At 37.9% G+C, this 23,621-nt stretch overlaps 1 protein-coding gene and 1 long non-coding RNA gene across 2 annotated transcripts in view; both read right to left on the bottom strand.

Moving 5' to 3' along the window:
- The window catches only part of LOC147565629 (uncharacterized), an 85,092-nt gene that overhangs the window by 40,363 nt on the left and 21,108 nt on the right, over positions 1-23,621 (bottom strand). The window lies entirely within an intron of this gene.
- Positions 6,707-8,645, bottom strand: LOC147565630 (uncharacterized). The gene is made up of 2 exons (XR_015237329.1): positions 8,316-8,645; positions 6,707-7,078 (listed from the first exon to the last, which is right to left on the bottom strand). It is a non-coding gene; the product is annotated as an uncharacterized LOC147565630 (long non-coding RNA).

The raw sequence follows: 23,621 nt of genomic DNA, 5'->3' as shown, positions 1-23,621 counted from the left end.
AATCTATAGTTTCTGGGCCGGCCCTAACATTTGCGAGGCCCAAAGCCGTTTGTAAATTTGGGGCCCCTAATAATTCCTTGTAATGCTTTATAAAAAAAACAAAAGAAAAATGCACTTGTGGGGACTCGAATCTGGGTCACTTGGGACGCAAACAACTGTCTAAACCAATCCACTAGCATATCTATAGTGTTAATTGATCGAAGGAAACAATTAAATAATTGATAAAAAGTTATGGAGAGGCCCTTCAAAATTGGGGGTCCAAAGCCACCGCTTTGGTGGCTTAGGGCCAGGGCCGCCCCTGTATAGTTTTAGTTGTTTCAGATTGAACATAATTGGGATAAGTTTGGGTTAAAGACTTAAAGTGGTTGGAGTTCTTGATCATTATACATGAAAATTGTATGAATTCACCACATATGAATTTGTTGGACTTCCCACCTTAAGGATAAGAATTAGAAATATGAAGTATTAATGTGTTTAAATAAAAACAAGATAATAATAGTAATAATTTTATATACTTTAGCTAATTAAGAAGCTAATAAATATAAGTATTGTCATTAGAGATTATACTACTAAGAACCCAAAAACGAAGGAAAAAAGCGGAGTAATTAAGAGGTGAAATTTTGGCAGACACATTGAACAATTCAAAAAAAAAATATATTTGGCAGGGAAAGAATGAGAATAATTTGAATTCAAATTACTAAGTGAGTTGATAGCATACGTATTTTTTTTTATGAGATATAGCATACATAAGAGTTTAGATGGTTTGTTATTTTGTTAAGGAAATCTCACTAATTCTTCGAAAATTTGGTCTAACAATATTGAGACAGGGGCGGCCCAGGCCCAAAGCGACTACTTTGGGCCTCACTTATGGAAAGGGTCCCAAACATGGAGTCAACTAAAGGCACCTCCAAGGAAAAGAAGATGAACAAAAACCCAATCAAGTTCTTGAATTATGGACCCAAAATGTTGTCTTATTTCCTACTGTCCCTGTTTGGAAGGGTGTTCTAACTTTTAATAGCTACACCGTGGGCCCACAATGAAAGTAAACAACTAGTCGACTACGATCAACGTATATTGTTACCGCCCACTTAAACTCTAACAGAACTGGGCCTATAATCCAACTAAGCAAAGGCCTAAAGACCAACTACATTATTTATACCCTAATAATCCCAATTCAAAATAAACCAAAGATTCCACCTTCTCTGGTGATTCGAACCTATGACCTCTAGGACATTTTAGAGTTTATGTCAACACTTTGGAACCACTTGGGCTACCAACTGTTGACGACCTGCAAGTTCTTCAAACCCCACAATAAGAATTAATAATAATTTTATTCTAGCTACATTTCTCTTTTCCTTAATTTTATGATTATTTATTTTATTTTTTGTTTTCTACTTTAGTATTTTCTGTTGAACTGTTTTCTACTTTATTTAATTGTATGGGATGTTCTTTGTCTTTAATGAGAATTAATTTGTACCCTAATATTGAAGAATAATAAATCGTTTTAAAATTATTATTTTTTGCATAGGATTAGTTTTAAAATTAGATCTTAACAAAATAAATAATTGCATTCACTCATCTTGCGATCTCTTTATGTTGAAGAACAAGAATTATGTTTAAAATAAGCGTAAAAAAACCCCAAATCTTTCTTCGTTTTAGACCTCCCAACAACTTGAGTCAGTCCTGTATTGAGAAGTTTTAGTTTATGTCTTAAAAAGTTATATAAAGTTAAATTTAACTGATATGAAGAGAAAGATGCCCTAAACTATTCATTAAAGTTGATAGTAATAAGAGAAGAAGTTCAATTTCTATATGGGAGAATATCATCATCAATAAGGAATACAGAGCTACTTCAACAAAAAAGTAAAAAAAATAACCTGGGAAGCAGAAACTAAAAAATAATTCTTTAGATTTAATGAAAAAATTAAAAAAAAGAAGACTTACCCCATAACTCCATTGATATGATGACCGAAAAGAGAGGGTGGGAGGTGAAACTTCGGCAGACAATAAGAGAGACGGAGAGTGAATTTAAATTCTAATGTGTACTGACAGTATCATATATAATATAATACACAATCCAGATGGAATCCGTTTTCAACAAGTAATGGGATTGCAAAATTTCTATTCTTGTAGAAATCGGTTTTTGTTGGATCGGTCAGTAGCCGACTGATGTTTTATTGTAGGGTCCCACAGATTGACACGAAAATGCCCTTAATCCCCAACTTCTCTACTTCCCCACCCTTCTTCGCAAATACGAACCGTCAGCTCGCAAATACGAATGGCCAGTGCTTTAGGAAAAGCTAAATTGTTTCCGGAGTGTGAAATTTTAAGGTGATTATGTAAAATTTTGAAAAATTTTCGAGGAAATATATTTTATGGGAAAATTTTCCACCTCACCTCTCTCTCACCACCTCACCTCTCTCTCTTCTCCGACAAGGTCGCCGGCCGGAAATTTTTTCCGGCCGGCGACTTTTAAAGCTAAAAAAAAAAAACTTTTTGCTCTCTCTTCTCTCTCTCTCTAAAACTCTTTTCTTTTTTTTTTTTTTTTCTTTTTTCTCCTCTCTCTCTAGATCTAGAGAGAGAGAGATATGAACAGCGGCCGGGACCTTGAACAGACTTCCTCTCTCTCTCTAGATCTAGAAAGAGAGAGGAAGAAAAAAAAAGTTTTAGTGCGAGAGGAGAGAGATTTTTTTTTTTTTTAAGTTTGAAGGTTGCCGGCCCGAATTTTTCCGGCCGGCGAATTTTTCCGGAGAAGACAATAAGGTGGCGAGAAGGCGAGGTGGCAGAGAGAGTGAGATGGTGAGAGAAAGGTGAGGTGGAGAGAGAGAGAGTGAGGTGAGGTGGAGGGAAGTGAGGTGAAGGTTTTTATTTCCCTCTAACAACTTACAAAATAAAATTGTTAAACAAAGTTGACCAATTTTTGACCAAGTCTTCATACCCCGGAAACTATTTTGCTTTCCCCAAAGCGTTGGCCATACGAATTTGCCCTTATTCCCCAAATTTGTGTACCTCCCCTCCCCCCACCCTTCATAGTTCTTCCCATTAGGGTGGGAATGTTGCCCGCAAGGCCCGAACCGCCAACGGGTCCATGCCCATGAGTGACTACGGGCACCTGCTACTTGTTACGGGTAGATCCCGTCCGGCCCGCTGTGACGTTGTGGGTGAGCTCGAGTAAAAACCTTCACCCGCCTTCCCGTCCACACCCGAACCCAATAGAGCAAGTTTGATGGGTGCGAAATTTCAACATCAACAGAATTCTTTGCAAGTTTTCCCCCTAGATTTCTAAGGAGCAAGGAGCGGAAGCTATGAGCAGGTGCAGGAAGCATCTTAAACGAAATATTCCATCATAACGAGCGATGTCATGCATCAAGTCCCGGTTTCTTGTTGATTTGACGGAAGACCAAATTTTGACATTAGTAGGTAGAATCTAAAAAAAGATCGATGTTTTAGAAAATAAGAAGAAAAAAAAATTGAAAAAAAAATATCAACGGGTTGAAAACTATAAATTTTTCCCCAAACACACCCTCTATTTTATGTCAGCGGTATAGTCGCCTGCCATCAAAACTTATCGGAATCTCATCTTTTCTCTCTTCTCCCTCTCTTCTATCTCACTTTCTCTCTCTCTCTCTCTCTCTATATATATATATATATCTTCAGCGAAGGAGAGGAGCCCCTTCGCCACAACTTGTCTAGTTTTGTAACCAGACAAGAATGTGGTTTCAAAACAAGACAAGACCAGAATTCGGTTCCGGAGAAGGGGCTTCTCCCCTTCGCTGGGAATATAGACAAACGAAAGAAAGAAAGAAAGGAGAATAAAAGGGAAGATAAGAGAAGAATAAACGTCGCCGGAGATGGTGGAGATGTCGCCGGATTTGTGGTAGAGGACGTCGGAGTTGATGGTGGTAGTGGGAAAGGAAGGAGATGGAAGCAACTGAAAAGAATAAGGGTTTGGACATTTGAAGGAAACAAAAAGTTCAAAATTACTTTTGTTTCCACCCAAAACTCTATACCTCGAAAAATTTATTTTATTTCCCCATAACACTGACTTAAAAAACTTAGTAAATGAAGAAACTTTTTGAGGTAACAGAAATTTGTTGAAAATGTTCAAAATTTAACGACAGTATTTCGCTAAAAAACAAGAAAACCTTTGCATGTTCAATACATTAGTGATGGTGTTCAAAAAACCATTGCAACATCCGTCGGTGAAAGTATTGTCGGTGCCACTTGTAGCAATGGTTTTCCTGTTGTTGGTGATTTTTCTGAGATGGTTTTTTTTATTGGCGATAGCTTTAAAACCGTCACTAATACCTAGTTTTTGGTAGCGCACATCCACTATGATCAGAAAGATTTATTAATGGTCGTGCCATGTGACCTCCTTTATATTGGCGAGTTACCATTGTTATGCAAGCCTATATAAATAACACAGGTTTTGCCCTAAAAAGGATATAATCCTTACCCTTCGATTACTGACTTTCAACCTGCGCCACCAAACGGACTCGAGTGTTCGAATGTATTTGCAGGTACTTTACCACTTCTTCACTAGCGCCACAAGGAACAGTAACTCGAATGTTCAAGAAAGACCGTTCAAACCGATTTCTATTAGAAGACACTTTCTGACATAATCGAAAATTTGATTAAACGCTATTGTACTCCTGACTGGAACAAAATATACCCATACGACCAAAATAAGACAAGTTAGATTAAGACAATTCATATCCATACAAGTCAAACGCTCAATAAGGCCTATTTTGTTTGCTCAAGGCCGTGTAGCTCACTGAACACTAATAAATTAGAAATGATTATGCTAACATTATTATTTTTATTATAAAAACAATCAATGTTGCGTTTGGTTCAAAGGGTAATACAATAGGTTGTGAATGTAATATGTTATGTTTAAATTGTCAAACAACCCTTGGTTGGAGTGGTAAGAGGTAGGGCTGGGAATCGGGCGGGTTCGGACGGGCTCGGGCAATATAGAGTCGGGCTCGGGCACGAGTATGCCTAGCCCGCGTGTAAGTGTCAGGCGGATCGGGCCGGACAAAAGCCTCCATATCAGGGCCCGTAGCCCGTCCGAGCCCGCCTGCCCGAGCGGGCTCCGTCGGACTCGGGCCGGACGGGCTCGGGTAATTTTACTTAAAAAAATATTTAAAAAAAATAAGAAAAACCCTAAGTTCCAAAAACCCTAAGTTCCAAGTTCATTCACAAGAAAAGTTACCCATCTCTTCAATCACCAATTTTCTTCAATAATCACATTGGTTCATCTCTCATCAATCACCCATTTTCTTTAATAGTCACTCTTGCCATCATCCATCTCTATTTTCAATCATCATGTTTTCATTCATTCATTTATTTCATTGTGGTACCAAGCACTCTTAACTCTCCCAGGTTACAAAAACCATAAGACATGAAAAATGAGACTGAACATCCACCAAGAAACATATTGTAATTTGTTAACTTTAAATCTCAAAATGATGGGGAGATTTTGTTGTAAAACAAGCTATGAATAAAAAAACAACCACAACAAAAAACAAAATAATCATCATCAATCACAGAAAAAGTTACATCTCATTACATATCATCATCATCTATCTCAAATCAACATCTATTTTACAACCTATAACATCATAGAAAACAAGAAACAACATATAACATAGGTTTAATGGAGTTTTGGGGTGATGGTTTAATGGTTCTTCCATTATTATAAATCTGAAAGTTGTATCTATTTGAGTTAGAGAGAAGGAGGCGGAGAGAGACAGAGAGAGGCGGAGAGAGACAGAGAGAACTAGAGAGGCGGAGAGAGACAGAGAAAACTAGAGAGGCGGAGAGAGAGATGAGGAGAGAAAGGCATTTAGGTTTCTTTCTAGGGTTTCTGTTATGTGGATTTTTATAAGAGGTAAAGGGTAACTCACACACGGACTCGGGTATCGAGCTGGCATCGGACTCGGGTATCGGGCTGGCATCGGGCTTGGGTACCGGGCGGGTTTATCGGGCCGGGAGTCGGATTTGAATCCCTGATCGAGTCCCGGTCCTATAAGCCCGAGCCATCGGGCCGCGTATGTCCGGCTCGGGTAGAAACCGGCTGCGGGTCTAAACGGGTATAAATTAGAAATGATTATGCTAACATTATTTTTTGTAAAAACAATCAATGTTGCGTTTGGTTCAAAGGGTAATACTACAGGTAGTGAATGTAATGTGTTATGTTTAAATTGTCAAACAACCCTTGGTTGGAGTGGTAAGAGATATAGTCTTCCATCTAAAAGTCAAGGGTTCGAGAAACGCTAAACAATTCAAAAAAAATGTTATGTTTAACGCAGGGTTGGACAAAATAGGAAACTACAAAGACAAAAGAATGAAGAAAATTAAGGGTTGATTCAGTTTTGGCCTTCAATTTGTGACCAACTCACCGTTTTATCCTCCATAAGTGTGCGGGAGTTTTATTTGGCCCCAAAAATACATTTCGGTCAGTAATTTTTTTTTTATTTCGATCAGTAATTGTATCAGTAAACTCTGACCCAATGCTTTGTATTCCTAATCTACCCCTAATCAAATCAAAACCACTTCTCGACCCGTCAAATCAATTAGCCCTAATTATTACCACTAGTTCCTTCCCGAGGTACTTTCTTCTCCATTTTTATTTTCTGTCCTTCCTTCATCTTCAAACTTTTTCATATAAAAAACTCATGGTAATGATTGTTTGAGCAGTAGATGAAAAAGTGAATTTTATTATCGAAATCTTCACCACCAAGATGAGTATCACCAACCATGGCTTTAACCTCGAAAATACCCTCTTCAATCGTAAGAAGAGAAACAACAACATAACATTAGAAATGGGCGTAACAATTAAACAAGCAATGACTCCAGCATCTTTAGTAGCTTGACGTTGAGAATGGTTGAAGTAATAAGGGGCTGTAACAACAATATTCTTGATGGTCGATCCGAGGTAAGCTTTAGCGACTTCACGCATCTTAATCAAAACCATTGGAGAAATATCTTGGGCAACAAATTTTTTTCAGATCTGAGTTAAATTAACTGAAATTAAACATCGGCTAGCTGCAAAAATCTAAGACGATTATCACAACTAGGGTGCTGTTTGTTTTTTCATTTTTTCAGATCTGAAATCTGAATTGAATCTAAATTCAGATTTCAGATGTTTGTTTTTCAAAATGAAGACAATCTGAAAATTTAGCTGAAATTAGTCCACATCTGAATTGGCTGAAAAAGAGGCCACAATTTTCAGACTTCAAAACAAGTCTGAAACAAAGCCAAATATCTGAATAAGTGTTGAATGACGCTTATGCCCCCATAAAGTAGAAAAATCTTCCCACTGCCACCACCACCACAAATGCCACAATAGCCGCCACCACTACAAACCGCCACCGCCGCCATGCCATAAACCACCACCAGTAGACTACAAACCACCACCACAACACCTCCTTACCACAAATCACCATCACTATACCACCATATCAGCAACCACCACCACTTAACTACAAAATCACTCCAACTCAGTTCATCCACAAACCACCACCACTGCACTACAAAATCACTCCAACTCAGTTCATCCACAAATCACCACCACCGAACTACAAATCACTCCAATCTGACCACAAATCACTCCAATAAATCGTGCCATTAACATTTAAAGCATAAACACATGAAAAGAGCTTCATTCGTGATTGGAGATCAGAGATCTGTATAAAGATTGTTGCAGCTTGTGAAGATTTGTGGGTGTTTCAAGGCCTTACAAAATCCTGCTACCTTCGTCTATTTATCTACTGTGCGACTGGTTCATGTTCTTGAACCAGCTTAGATGCTTATGACAAGAACATAAGAAGATTTATTAGGGTTACAGAGGGAAGAGAGGTAGACGAGAGAAATCGATGAGAGAAAGAGGAGGCTTATTAAGGTTCTTGCTTAGGGTTTTGTTTCGGAGAGGGAGAAGAGGTAGAGGAGACTAGGAGATAGATCCAGGAGAGAGGGGGGAGGCTGCTTATTAGGGTTTTTTGTTAGGGTTTTGTTTCAGAGAGGAAGAAGAGATAGAAGAGACGAGATAGATCAAGGAGAGAGGGAGGAGGTTGTTTATTAGGGGTTTTTTTTGTTTCCCTTTTATTTAATTTAGATTTTTTTTTTGTTAAAAAGGGTACAAATGACAAATTATAATTCAGATTCTATGATTCAGATTCTATGATTCAGATTCAAAAAACAAACATCTAACTTTGAAAATAATTCAACTTCAGATTCAGCCAACTCATTTTCAGCCAATTCATTTTCAGCCAATTCAGATTCAGACACTAAAAAAAAAAAACAAACAGCACCTAGGTCAATTTTCAATCTATATGACCCAAACCAAACAAATTTAACATATAAAAAACAACATAAGGTGGTTGTTGATGATCTTAGATCCCTTCTTTCTGATGTTGCATCTTATAAACCAAAAGCTCCTATTAAATTACTTTTGCCTAACTTACTAAATCAAAATAAGCTCAAATTGAACATGTTTGTAAATCTCACTATCAAGATTTCAATTGATCTTTCCACCATGTACTACTTCTTCAATAAATCTGGTTAATTTACCGGATTTGAAACGCGTTGATGCTTTAGAGAGAGAAACATGTTCCGGTCCTAAGAGGATTAAATATTAGGGCAAATATAAAATCTTTCCCCTTTCCCATTTCAATTCAATTTGTGGTTCAGTTTTCAACAAAACTTTGGTAAAGATATAATTACAAATCAATTTGATGTGACGAGTTAGGTGCTGTTTGTTTTTTTACTTTTTCAGATCTGAAATCTGAACTGGGTTCCAATTCAGATTTCAGACGTTTGTATTTGAATTTAAGAAAATCTGAAAACTTTGCTGAATTGAACTAATGTCTGAATTGACTGAAAAAGAACCCAGATATTTCAGACTTCTAAACAAGTCTGAAAAGTGTGGAAACTTCTGAAATACTTCAAATGACTTTTTTGTCCCTACATTTTAGAAAAAAGTAAAATTTGTCTCAACACCACCGGCTAACCAAACCACCGCAGAGAACTACACAAACCACCACCACGGCTAACCGAACCACCACCACCACCGGCAGACAACAACACAAACCACCACCACCACCGGCAGACAACAACACAAACCACCACCACCACCGGCAGGCAACAACACAAACCACCACCACCACCGGCAGACAACAACACAAACCACCACCACTGGCACACAACAACACAAACCACCACCACCACCACCGGCACACAAAAACACAAACCACCACCACCGGCACACAACAACACAAACCACCACCACTGGCACACAACAACACAAACCACCAGCACACAAAAACACAAACCACCACCACTGGCAGACACCACCATCACCGTCATTTTTTCATAACCCGCCACCACAGTTGACACCACCATCACGGTAGACACCACCACCACCACAAAACATATCACAACCGCCACCGAATGTCCCATCACCAGACCACAACATCACCATAGCATAACACCATACAATGGTTTTCTTCGAAAGAGATCTATGAACCCTCGCCGGATCCGGCGAGGGTTAAGCTTTCGACCCTTCATTGAAAGAGACAGAGAGAGATCCGACGAGAGCCAGTGAGAACTTTCAATTGGTTAAAGAAAAAGAGAGGGTCAACGAGATCTGCCCACCAGTGAAAGAGAGATCCGACGAGTATTTTCCATAGAGAGTGATTTTCGAAGATATATAGTTCCGGCTAGAGAGTTCCGGCTGAGAGAGAGAGGCAGAGAGAAACTGATACGTTTAAGGAAGATGAAAACCCTAGGTTTTCTAACATTTTTATTAGGGCAAACAAACACTAGGGTCTGTTTGGTGTAGCACATAAATGAGGGTTATAATTGTCAAATTTCAATTCAGACCCAATGATTCAGATTTTAGAAAACAAACATGTAATTAACAAAATTCAGATTCAGCCAATTCAGATTCAGACACATTATAAAAAACAAACACAACCTTAGTTAGATCGTGATTTTTTTGGCTGAATTCGATATTACTACCATTGAAGTTCGGTTAGGGAGAGGGAGATAGAGGGATATGGAGACTTACCTGTATTCTACCTCCAAAAGAGATAACAAGTTTACAGAGACAAAATCATGAAAAGAGAGAAAGGTAGAATAAGCTAAGAGAAAATTTCTTTGTCTTATGTTTTTTTTTGTTCTTGATTGTTGGATCATGTTTGTGTGTATAATTTTTGTGTTTGGATGTTTATTTTGACAGAGATTCTTTCATGAATTTTTTTTGCTAGAGATAAAAGAAAAAGAGAAAAAACTGAAAATGAAGAAGAAATTGTCTGAGGTAAAGAAAACGGGGGTAAATAATTAGGGTTACTTGATTTGACAACTTTGAGATTTGATTTTGATTGGGTCAGAGGGGTAGATTAGGAATAGAAAATATTAGGTCAGAGCTTGCTGATGTAATAACTGACTGGAATGTCCTTTTTGGGGCCAAATCGAACTCCCGGACATTTATGGGGGCCAAAATGGTGAGTTGGTCACAAAATGGGGGCCAAAACGGAATTAACCCAAAAATAAAAGTAAAAACAAAATATGGAGAAGAATGAAATCTATTATAATAGGTCGATATTTTGGAGAAATAAAACGATTTTCCGGGTTACAAAAAATTTTGGGTGGAAAAATCAAACGATACTCTTCTTCATCCTCTCCTCCTACCTCTGACCACCACCATCGCCACCATTTTGTGGAAGCCGACCACAAAACCTCAAACTAGATTTCATTGGAGACCCTCCTCGATGATCTTAACTATTTCAAATAAAACACTCTGGGATTTTGCCTGAACCCCGCCCCTTCATCAGAGACGGATAAGGTTGTGGAACCGTGCTTGCATTGGAGAAGAAATAGTGGTGATGTGATTGGGTGGGTAGGAAAGTAAAAATATTCTACCCCCAATATTTTATTTTGTTGAACTATGAACTTTCATTACGACATAAGCGTATTATTACAATACATATGAACTAAGAAACAAGGAACATTATTTAAGAACTTCGATCTATTATTCTTGCGAGCCCATTTAGCTAATTTGTCGGTCTGGGTGTTCGATAATCTCTTTGTATGAGTGAATTTGACACTGTCGAAGCTTGTCTTTAGTTCTCTAATTTTCTAGGTGTGTATCATGGATTGCCACTGGATCTTATGTCTCGGGTTCTTCAGGTGAAGGATAAGGTTGATGTTGTCACATTCAACTATAAGAAGCTTTTGATTATTTTCTACTACCCAAGACAGGCCTTGGAGGACAGCAATAGCTTCACTTTCTTCACTAGTTCGAGTTCGAGTCACCGTAACTTTAGCAGCCACAAAATTAGAGAGATCATAGTGTACTATCAGGCTAGTGCCTATGATTTCCGTAATATTAGTAAATGAAGCACATTAATTTTTAAATAAGGTGCGGCCAGAGGTTTCCACTTCTCCATAACAGGAGGGGGAGGATTTACGGCAGTTTTATTAGTTTTTTGGAATGCTAGAATCATGTTTATCACCGTCCTAATGTTACTGATTGAATGATGGAAGCAATGAACGCATCTAGTTTTACCAGATATGCCAAAGAATTGAAGCAAAGTGAATATCATTCGTTGTGTAACTGGTTTGGTTCTGATCCTGCCAAGACATAATCTATTCAGTTAAAAGATACAATGCTAGTCAATATATTATTGATGTAAAACCATATATTTTTCGTCACAGGACAATGTAATAGAGCATGTTCAATGGTTTCTATTTCAGGTCAGTTCGGGCAATCATAGGAATTATCGATATATTTACCTATTCTATCTGTCACAGGGAGAGCTTTAGTGCAGATTTTCCAGATGAAGTGTTTAATGCGAGGGATAGTGGAAAGAGACCATATGAAGTTCTAGTTGATCGAGTTAGGAGGAGGGGAATTATTAGTGAGGCTTAGATGCTGATACATCGATTTGACCGAGAATTTACCTGATTCAGTGAGCGTTCATTTCATTTGGTCATTGCCATCATTGTGGAGAGGGATAGCTTTAATTGGGTTTTGAGTATGGTAATTCAAGTTAGCTCTAAGAGTATCTTCATTCCAATGATCATTCATGATAAGCTGAGACACCTTGACTAGGTTCGAATTGTAAGAGTTGTGAACAAGAGATGCGGTACCTGGGATCCAATTATCTGTCCAAATGTTAATATCATTACCAGTGTGGACTTCCTAGGTGGTGAAGTTATTGACTTGATTGAAATACTTCCTGAGGACTTTCCAGTTTCAAGAGTGGTGAGATTTGACGGAGCCCGGAGAAACCGAGTGAGGATAATACTTGGCTTTCAAGAATCGAACCCACAAGGTATCTGGTTCCGATTTCAGGCGCCAGGCCAATTTGCTAAGAAGGGCTGAGTTATCTAGGTGAGGGTGATGAATACCTAGCCCTCCATGTTTTTTGGGAAGACTGATATATGACCAAGATTTGGTGCATATGCCTTTAGACTTTCCCCACCAGAAGGAACTTTTGTAGAGTCATTATGCTTTTGCCTACGCCCTTGGGAATGGCGAAACATTGCATCTGGTATCGGGGAACGGCCGCTGCTACGATTGAAATGACAACCGTGCGACCAGCTTTAGAGAGGAAGGAGAGGTTCCGTTTAGACAATTTAGCTTAATTTGGTCGAGAATGTTGCTAAAGACTTTGGTTTTCTGATCCCAATGAAAAGTTGGGCTCCTAGGTATTTCTCAGAGGTGGTGGCATAGTTGACCTTGAAAGTACGCATAATCATACGTTTAATTTTGGGGTGAGGATTCTTTGAAAAGAAAATGTTTGATTTGGTGTAATTTATAGTTTGGCCAGATTCCGAGCAGAAGAGGTTTAAAACGTTTTTGAGGTTATGAATGTTATCGATAGAGTTTTCCCAAAGATAATGCAGTCGTCAACGAATAGAAGATGGGAAATAGTAAGATCTGGATTATTAGTAGGGAAGCCCAGGAATTGACCAAGCTCGGTAGGCGAGGAGAGGAGTCTACCCAAGCCTTCCATCGCAAAAGCGAAAAGGAAATGAGATAGCGGGTCACCTTGGCGAATACTTCTAGAAGGAAAGAAGGAGGGTCCAGGACGACCATTGATGAGAACCGACATGAACGATGAAGTGATGCAGTTGTAGATCATATTGAGCCAATGTTCCGAAAATCCTAATTTTCGCATGATATCAATAAGGAGATCATTCGATTCTGTCAAAATTTTTAGACATATCTAGTTTAATACCAAAGTAACCTGTCTGGCCTTTCATTTTCTGTAAGAGTGAATAAGCTCTTGGCCAATGATGATGTTGTCCGAAATTTGGTGACCAGGGACGTAGGCTGCCTGGAAGGGGGATACGGTTGGGTTGGGATTGAATTTAAGTCTCTCTGCTAGAATTTTAGTGATGATTTTGTATGTGGTATTGAGCAAGCTAATGGGGCGGTAATCTGCCGGAAACTGAAGCGTGGTTGTTTTAGGAATGAGGCAGATGTGGGTGTGGTTAGTCCCCGGGGGGAGAATGGCTGAATTAATGAAATTTTGAACTAGAAAATAGATGTCCTGACTAACCGTATCCCAGTTAGATTGGAAGAAGAATGGAGGATAACCGTCAGGGCCAGGGGCATCATCTTTTTTAAGCCACTTGATGACTAGATCGATCTCAAATTTGTCGAGGATGGCTGTAAGTTCTTCATTTTGAGAATGAGAGATAATGGGATTGAAGAGGTCAGAGATAACAGGATGAGTGGATGCAATGGAAGTGGAGTTAATGGTATAGAGGTGAATAGTGAAAGTGGAATAAATGTCATTAATGTCATCTTGCCACTCGCCATTACTGTCTTTGATCGCCAAGATCTGATTATTTCTACGCTGAATGGTTTGGACGTGGAAGAATTTAGTGTTTTTATTACCCAGAGAAATAAAGCTGTTACAAGACTTCTCTTTCCATAAATTTTCCTGGTTTCTGTAAAGCTCCTCAAGTCTAGTATTGAGGCGAAGAATTTCATTGCTATTCCCCCAATATTTTCTTGTTTCTCCAAAATGGGGTCATAATATTCAACGTTAATAATAATTTTTTTTTTGATGAAATAACGTTAATAATAATTGGCAAAAAATACTAGTAGTTTTCTGTATGACAAGTTTCTAGCTTAAGTGCTCAACCACCCGGGCAGAGTGAAATGTCGAGATAACCCCTTTTAAGAAATAATTTTATTTTTACGCTATCACTTGTATCATAATATTTTGGGATTAATTTTGTTTTGACCCCCCATTTTGTAACTAACTAAACATTGTGGCTCCTAATTGTGTTCTGACGCTCGTTTTGACCTCAACTTCTATAAAACTTACCTTTTTTACTCTGATAGCAATTTTGTAAATTTTTTTTAAAAAAATTTATCTTCTTTACTGCTTTTATTCTTTTATATCTTTCACTAAACTACACCGTGTTTCTGATCTTGATACTACTGTGTGTTCATCAGGTTCTCAATTGATGATTTAAAGGGTTAATATGTCACTATTGATTTATAAAGAGAAGAGGCGGAATGGGTTGCTGGAGACCAAAAGGATAATAGTATCATTTGGGGATCTCACATCATTTGGGAATAAAAAACAAAATAATCTATTTTTCTGTCCATAGACTAAAGATATGACAAGTTTTATCCATGTTTTTTTATAGCAATTTGAGAAAAAGAAAAAAAATAGAGAAACTTTTACTCTAGGAAAAATTTTCATGGAGAATAATTTTCTCCATATAAGAAATCATATTTTCTATTGTTTGGTTAACTATGGGAAAAAAATTTTGTTTTCCACTTTTTTTCTTTTTTCATTTTCCACTGTTTGATCCTTTACCAAAAAAAAAGTTGTTCCTCAATGTGAAAGTAAATATGTATACAAAATGGAGAGAGATAGGTATTGGTTTTCATATATTTAAACCCTAAACTGTGTCATTGTGTCAAAGAGAAGAAATGCAACACTATTGATTAACAATAACAAATTAAGAACCCAAAGATTTTAATAGAACAACTCAAGACCAATTTGTGTATTTGTATTGTAATTATATATGTGTGTGTGAAGAAACATACTCCATCATGAGAGAGAAAAATCAATTCGTCTATGGCTTTTCTATGGCTTAGGATGTTTTGGATTAGGGGTTGGATGTGTGGGTACTCCATGATAATCAATGGAGTGAATCAGTTTTCTTCATTGTTATTACCTCAAAGCTCCCGAAAGTATATTAATAACCTAGATAAAGAGGAATCCTCAATTAGGGGAAATTGCATTTAGGAAGAGAGATGGAAATGAAGCCTGGAGCTTTCTTTTAGAGAGAGAAAGAGATGAAGATGAACTTTGCTCATTATTTATGCATATATATACATATATAGAGAGAGAGAGAGATGAAGATGAAGATAACTTAGCTAGAATGAGAGAGAACGAGTAAAGCTAGAGAGAGAGAGTAAAGAAAGGTTATTTTTTCTTTCCAAGGGTTAGAGAAAGTTTTACTCCTTTAAATGGAGGGTCTTAAATTCCGCGTGATTTGGAGAAAGTAAAGAAAAATAGGTCACGTGATGCCACCATTCCCTTTCCCTAAATAAACTATCAAACACCAAGAAAACCGAAATTTTAGAGAAATTATTTCTACTTTCTCTGTGAAAGTTCCGTATCAAACACAACCTTACTACCGGGAAACCTTTGATTTCTGAGAATCTACAAATATTAGGCATTCCCAATGGTGACGTTTTTTGGGGGGAAATGAAAAGGGAACTTAGTTATAGTCATCATTTATGGTGCTTGAGATTGACTATGGTGAATGAGAGTAATGGTCATCATTTATGGTGCTTGAGATTGATTATGGTGAATGAGATTGTGAATTGGTGATTTTTTTTTTTGATGAGATTGTGAATTGGTGATTTTTTTTTTTTGATGAGATTGAATTGGTGATGATAGATGAAGATATCAATGAGAAAGAGGAAACAGAAAAGAGAAAGAAGTAAATGTCTGAAGAGAGAGATAAATAAAGTAAAATAACAAAAATAAATAAATAAATAAAATATTTACAGAAATGCCACAAATGTAAAACTAGAAAATTTGAGAAAAATTGGGAGTCAAAACGAACAATGAGACACAATTGAGGACCAAACAAAACTATGAGACACAATTGAGAGACAAAACCCAAAGCCCTTATCTTCACTTCCCTTTCTCCTGTTTTGTTGGTTGGTAGAGGCAAATGTTATTCCGTGTTGGATAACCACAATACTAAACCATTTTGTTGTGTGTGGGTTCCTATTCAAAATTGTCATTGAGAGTCACTTTTAGAAATTTGCAGTTTGTAAGGTGTAAGCGAGAGGTGAAGTCAGTTAAAGAAGAAGAGGTATAGAGGATGAAGCTAACTGAGATAACGGTAAGTCTGAAGGCACGCAAGAGAAAAAGTTTCACACGAGTACTCTACACAACCAGTCCAAGAATTATAGGAGCACTCACCTTACATGTGTGATATGTCTGAGATGAATTAGTTGTTAACTAATTCAGTTAGTTACAACTAATTCAGTTACAATCTCTTTCTCTCTCTAATCTCTCTCTCTTTCTCTAACTTTCTAAATTTGTTGTAATTACGATCGAAGCTTAATACAAACGAATTACAACTTCAAAGTATTATAGTTTTTTATGGTACCCGAACCAGTTCATATCGCTCAAGAACCCTAATTTCGAATTTCAAAATCAATTGGATTCAAGAACTCAAAGAAGAAGCTGATCTTCTGTCATCAAAGAATCAGAGATACAATCTTCATCACAAATTAGTACTCCGCCATTAAAAATGGACACAAATCAAGGTCAGATTTCGTATAATCAAAATCTTAGTAATTTTATATCTGCTAGATTAGATGGTTTCAATTTTCTTGTTTAGAAAGATCGGATAGAAAATGCCTTGATTGGAAATGATTTAGTGTGCTAAATTGATGGCACCTATACTGAACCCCCTAAATTAACTGTTGTGGAAGGAAGAGATATAGCTAATCCCGCTTATCTTCAATGACGGAAAAATGATATTTTTGTTAAGACTTTTATTAAATCCACCATCACTCATTCCATTGCCTCTGATATTCTATGGCCACAACTGAAATTTGGCACAATCGACTTGGGCATGCTTCAAAGAAGATTATTCTATCGCTTGAAAGAGATGACAAGATTAAAATTACCTCTAAGAACTTCAAAAATGTATGTTCTTCTTATCAAATGGGTAAAAGTCAGAGATTACCTGTTCCCGTATCAGATAGCAGCTCATCTATGCCTCTACAATTGATTCATTGTGATATATGGGGTCCAACACCTATTCCTACTAAGTCTGGATTAAATACTACATTTTGTTCCTTTTTTACCATAGTAGGTTCTTCTGGATATACCCTATGAAGTTGAGATTAGAAAGCTTAAAATGTTTTCAACACTTTCAGACCCAAAATGAGAAACTATCCTACTTACTAGTTAAACGTTTTACAGATTGATGGAGCTTTGGAATTACAAAGAGGGGATTTTAAGTCTCATCTTGACAAACTGGCATTATGATTAGAAGCTCTTGCCCCTATACCCTAGAGCAAAATGGAAGGACAGAGAGGAAGAATAGACAGATCACTTCAGTAGGCAATACTCTAATGTTTCAAGCATCTATGCCCAAGGAGTTTTGGTTTCATGCCTATGCTACTGCCACTTATCTAATCAACAGAACCCTAAGTAAGGTACTCTCCTATAAATCACCTTATGAAGTATTATTTCAGACTTGTCCTGATTATGCCATGATTAAGGTCTTCGGGTCTCTATGGTATCTATATTTGGGTACTGTTAAAACAGATAAGTTGAGTCCTAAATCACCTCAGTGTGTGTTCATTGGGTATAGTCATATTCATAAGGGATATAAGTGTCTAGACCTCAGCACTTATAAAGAATATGTGTTGAAGCATGTCATCTTTGATGAATCTTCCTTCCCTTTCTCAACTCAGTCCTTTACTCAGCCTTCCCCTCCTATGGTAACTGAACCATATCCCTCTTATCAAATTTTTCACTTACCACCTTTACCTAGCAATTCAAACAACCCAGTACCATCTTATCACACTAAATATTCTTTGGATGATCAGGTTTTTCTCTCCTCCAGTGGTCCTACTCCAACAGCATCTCATTCTTCCTCATCCTTACCATCAACTTGTTCTCTTCAAATTGACTCCTCTGAGCCTATTACTGAATCACCTACCGTTCCTACCCCTTATTTGACAGTCTTGAATGCACATCCTGTGCAAACAAGACTCAAGAGTGGTATTATTAAACCTAAAATTATTCCTGATCATGTGGCTCATTACTCAGTCCCTCATGCCTTGTAACTATTTGCTGTTACATCCACAACTCCAATTGTTGAACCCACAAGCTGTAAAGTTCCTATTAAGGATGCCCATTGGAAGAAAGCAATGAAAGAAGAGTTTCAAGCTCTTATGAAGAATGAAACCTGGTCTCCGACCCAAGATTGCCTAATATGAATTTACTTGGCTACAAGTGGGTAAGGTCAAATACAACTCAGATGGGACTCTACAGAGGTACAAGGCTCGATTTGTTGCCCAAGGGTTTAACCAATAAGAGAGGATTGATTATATGGAGACGTTCAGTCCTGTTGTCAAAATTCAGACAGTCAGGATTGTTCTCACTTTGGCAATCAATAAGAAATGGCCTATTCACCAGTTGGATGTGTCAAATGCTTTCCTTCATGGAGATTTTACTGAAACAGTATACATGAAGCAACCACCTGGTTTCTTGGATGCTCAATTTCCTGATTATGTTTGTCATTTATACAATGCTTTCTGTGGCCTTAAACAGGCTCCCAGAGCTTGGTTTCATAGGATTACTAAGTATCTTCAACATTGGGTTTTCAAAAGAGTGCTTCAGATACATCTATGTTTGTGTTTCACTCTGATAGGCAGATGATGATACTATTGCTCTATGTGGATGACATAATCCTCACAGGAACACACATTTCTTTACTTAATCAGTTGTTATCTGACTTGGCAAAAGAGTTTGCTATGAAAAAGCTTAGGGACCTTCATTATTTTATGGGTATAGAGGTTCAAAGGTTCTCATCTTCCCTACTTCTTACTTAGACTAAGTATATACATGAGCTGCTAGAGAAAGCTGAGTTCTCCGACTCGAAACCTAGTCTCATTCCAATTTCTGTAGGTAAAAGGCTGTCAAAATTGGATAGTGATCATATCCATAATTCTCTCTTCTATATGAGTATGGTAAGGGATTTGCAATATGCTACAATGACTAGGGTTGATCTGACATTTAGTGTAAACTATCTGTCCCAATTTATGCATCAACAAGGATCAAGTCATCTAATTCTTTTGAAGAAGGTGATGAGATATCTCAAGGGAATTATAGGAGCTGGTATTACCATCAAGTCAAGAGACTTTTCTCTTCTCTCAGGGTTTAGTGATTCTGATTGGAGAGGTTGCCCTGAAACCAGGAGGTCTACTAATGGCTACTGTGTTTTCTTGGGTTCTACCTTGATGTCTTGGTCGTCTAAGAAACAAACAACTGTGTCCAGATCATCAACAGAAGTTGAATATCGAGCTCTCTCTTTAGCTTCATCAGAATTGTTTTGGCTGACATATCTTCTTAAAGAATTGGGTATTTCAGTTAAGTTGCCTATGATTCTGTCTTGTGATAACATGGGGGGTAAATATCTTGTCTCTAATCCTATATTCCATGTAAGGACGAAACACTTTGAAATTGACTTCCATTTCATCAGAGATTTGGTCATGAATTCCACTGTAGAGATACAATTTGTTCCTTCTGAAGCAAACTTGGCTGACATCTTTACCAAGTGTCTTCTCTCTTCCCAGTTTGATTATATTAGAAGCAAACTTATGGTTCTTCCTGCTACGAACCATTCGTTAGAGGGAGGGGGGAATGTAAGAGAGAGATAAAGTCAGGTGAAGAAGAAGATGTATAGAGGTCGAAGCTGTAGGGTTTTGTGTGTATCCTATACACTATCTAGTGTTCTAAGCGGAATCTCAAACATCATATGTTAACACTAGATTGCCCAGGATCATATGCATAAACTAATCAATGAACTAGAAGAGGGATAAATACCTTAACGCGTTTTTCCCCCAAACATTCCAATCGCGTGTGAAGATCGAAAGCTCCAACTGTAGCTCCTCTACTTGAGACACCGAGTGAATAGACTTGATCTCCCTTCCTTTCAGACTGCTAGGACTTACTAGAAGGTTGAGAAGAACTCTTCTTCTTGACTAGATTGATAGAACGGAAGTTTTTTCTCTGTATTCCTCTTTCTCCACTAGCTGTATATTGAGACAGAGAGAGAGAGTTGTATATTTTTCTTCCAGAGAAAAATCCACACCTTTTCTGTTCTCTCCTGACCCTACATATAGAGAAACCCTAATTAGAATCTCATTCAGATCAGGTCTTTCTATTCCCGGGTCACAAAAAACATAATTATCAAAATACCCTTTTGGGGTATTTTGACTAATCCCTTAAGTGTGGCCGGCCAGAACAGCCCACCATGGGCTTTCTATGGCCGGCCCACTTACCTTGGTCAGCCATCACATGGCCGGCCTCTTAAGCCTTCCCCCGGGCACCCCTTTTAAGGCCCGGTTCTTTCTATCTTGTTCCGAATCTCCATTCGAACCTTTTCGGCCTTTCCAGTTGGATCCAATCCATCTTTAGCCTGTTCCCGTCTAGTCAAGTCTCTCTGATCAAGTTACCACTCTTATGTGTAACCCGTTGTAGGATCCGGTCTATGTTAGCCGCGAATCAACGACTTGATCCGACGATCGTAGTTGGCTTCTAGCAAAGCATTACGACCCCTAATTGGACCGGACTGGATGATCTTCACCGTATGGTCGTCGTTATCCAAACTGACAAATTGATCGGATTGCCACCTTGGTCGAAGGATACTCCTTCGGAAGGACATCTCCTTCAGACCGAACGGATATATCCTTCAGAAGCTAACTGAAATAACGGTCAGTCTGAAGGCACTCACAAGAGAAAGAGTTTCACACGAGTACTCTACACAAGCAGTCCAAGAATTATAAGAGCACTCACCTTACATGTGTGATATGTCTGAGACGAATTAGTTGTTAACTAATTCAATTACACTTTCTTTCTCTCTCTCTCTATCTAACTTCCTAAACTTGTAAAAACTATATAATGAGAGATAGGTTGTATGCTGTAATTACTATTCAAGCTTAATGCAAACGAATTACAACTTCAAAAGTATTAAAGTTTTTCAAGGCTCCCGAGTCTTAGGTTGAAATGCCCAACAATTATTTTTTGACGGGGGTGAGAGAGTGACTACAAGCTGCTCAGACTGTAAAAAGTTAAGAAATCAGTTCTTTATTAATTACTGTTTCTCAAGAAATAAAATATTTGTAAATCAAATTTAAGTTAATCTTTTTCACCGCAATTTATAACTTTTCGTTTAAGAAGATACAACACATTTCTTATGAGGTGATATAAATTTGGTGAACAAAACTTGTAGACAGTAAAATTTCCCCACAATATAACTACTTTTATTGTTATATTCAAAAAAATATCATTTGCTCCTAGAGAAGTTTGTAAAACAAAAGAAAAAACGTAATTGTGGTCGAGTTCTTTCTTTCACACAAATTTAGTGCCAACACACAAGGACCGGGGGTTGTAGGTTGAAGATGTAGTGAGGTGGACGTGGAGTGGGAGTGCATGGGACTATGGGAGAAAGCAAAGAAAAAAATCAAACATTTTATGGGAGTTTGTAAATTTTAACTTCAATTCCTTCAAACGGAGTTTATGTTTCCTATACCAAATGATTTCCCAACGAGAAGGCCTAGCTTCCTATAGAACTCATTCGTGAGAAAGCTAGACGTCGTTGGTAAAATAGAGAGATAAATGTTCATACATGTTATTTACTATAATATCTACTGAGAAAAGAAAGCAGAAGAAAGAAAAATAGAAACTTTCCACTTATTTATGTGCCTCGGTGATCTTGCCGTCGCCGCCCCACAAGATGATTAAGAATACAATGCTGATGGGACCCAAGATGATGTAGACCATTGCGAGATATAATAACTGTTGTTCCTCTGGTTATCAATCGATAAGTCGATTTCTCTCTGTCTTGGCTTGATTTAGACAGAGTTTCATTTCTCTAACTCATAGAGAGATAAGCTATTAAGGAATAATGATTTATCAATATTCCTTCTTTCGGATTAACCGAGATAGGTGTTAGTGTAGTCGAGGCAAGAATAAATTCTCTTTCCTTAAGACATTTTACACCCCCGTAAGAATACCAAACGTTAGGGTGTATGCCTTCAGGATACAACGACTTTCCTTTCAGAGTTTTAAGATGGTACTTCTTTATTCTGAAAACGGACGAACCTTTGTAAGTATTATGAGCTCTTGGACTAATGCGGATGATCTTCTATATGCTTCGGAAATTCAAATATCACTTGAAACTTCTTCCTTCATTTTTCTAGATATTCTAGTCTAACCAGAACTTCTAGAAATACTTCCTAATTAGATATTCTAGGCAAACCAGAACTTCTAATTGTTAGAAGGGAAGAGAAGAAGAAAGTGAATTGAATTGATGTTCTAGACGACCTATGATTATCACTTCACTCAAAACTGCTTTCTTCCTTTTCTAGATATTCTAGTCAAACCAGAACTTCTATAAATACTTCCTAATTAGATATTCTAGGCAAACCAGAACTTCTAATTGTTAGAAGGGAAGAGAAGAAGAGAATGAATTGAATTGATGAGAATTTGAATGGTTTTTGGTTGTTTATATAGGAGTTAAATGGGTGCATAGTGTCTGTTGGGTTAAATGATGTATCCATTCGAAAGGGTGGACTAAACAGAAACAATAACTGAATATTGGGGTCGGTTGGACCCTGGGATGTCGGATCTGGGTGAAAAACGCGGAACAAACGCCGACCATTGGATGGAGATGGATTGTGCCCGAACGTTACCCAACGAAGGAGAATTTCGGCCGTGAGATCATGATCTGGAGAGATCCGGCCGTTAGCCCGACACGGGGTTGACGCGCTCCGTTGGATCTGCATGGATCCAACGCTCGTGGACACGTACCGACATCGTCCCGCTCATCGTAACGTGCGACCGTTAGATCTTAAAGAATCCCGCGCATTGAACGCGTGCCGTCCAGATTTGGATGCGCGTGGTTTGCTCAAACGGCCCCTGATCTAACTTGTCCCGTTTGACGTTTCAGACCTTAACTTAACCGTTTTTTCATCCAAACTTCAAACTCGAATTTCTCATTCATCCGGAATCGGATTCGAGTAATTCTTTGCTCTAAATTGAAGAGCTCGAAGAGACGAGCACAATGGCGCGTTCGGTTTCTGAGTTTGACGAGTCGGGTCGAGCCAAAATTGGCTCCGATTCCAACAATAACATCTTAATGCGACGTTTTTGTATAAGATTTAATTGGCGTTCCTCAACTTCTATTGGATTTGAATAACTGAAAATATGAAGACAAAACATGATGACATAGAATATTCCGAGACATAAGAACATCTTAATGCGACGCTTTTGTTGAAGATCCAATTGGTGTTCCTCAGCTTCTATAGGATCTGA

The sequence above is a fragment of the Eschscholzia californica genome, unplaced genomic scaffold (assembly GCF_041429995.1).
Source record: "Eschscholzia californica isolate CP2 unplaced genomic scaffold, dmEscCali1.0.p SCAF_1, whole genome shotgun sequence".
Classification (NCBI taxonomy): domain Eukaryota; kingdom Viridiplantae; phylum Streptophyta; class Magnoliopsida; order Ranunculales; family Papaveraceae; genus Eschscholzia; species Eschscholzia californica.
The sequence above is the reverse complement of the archived record's forward strand: the minus strand, read 5'-3'. Positions and strand labels throughout refer to the sequence as shown.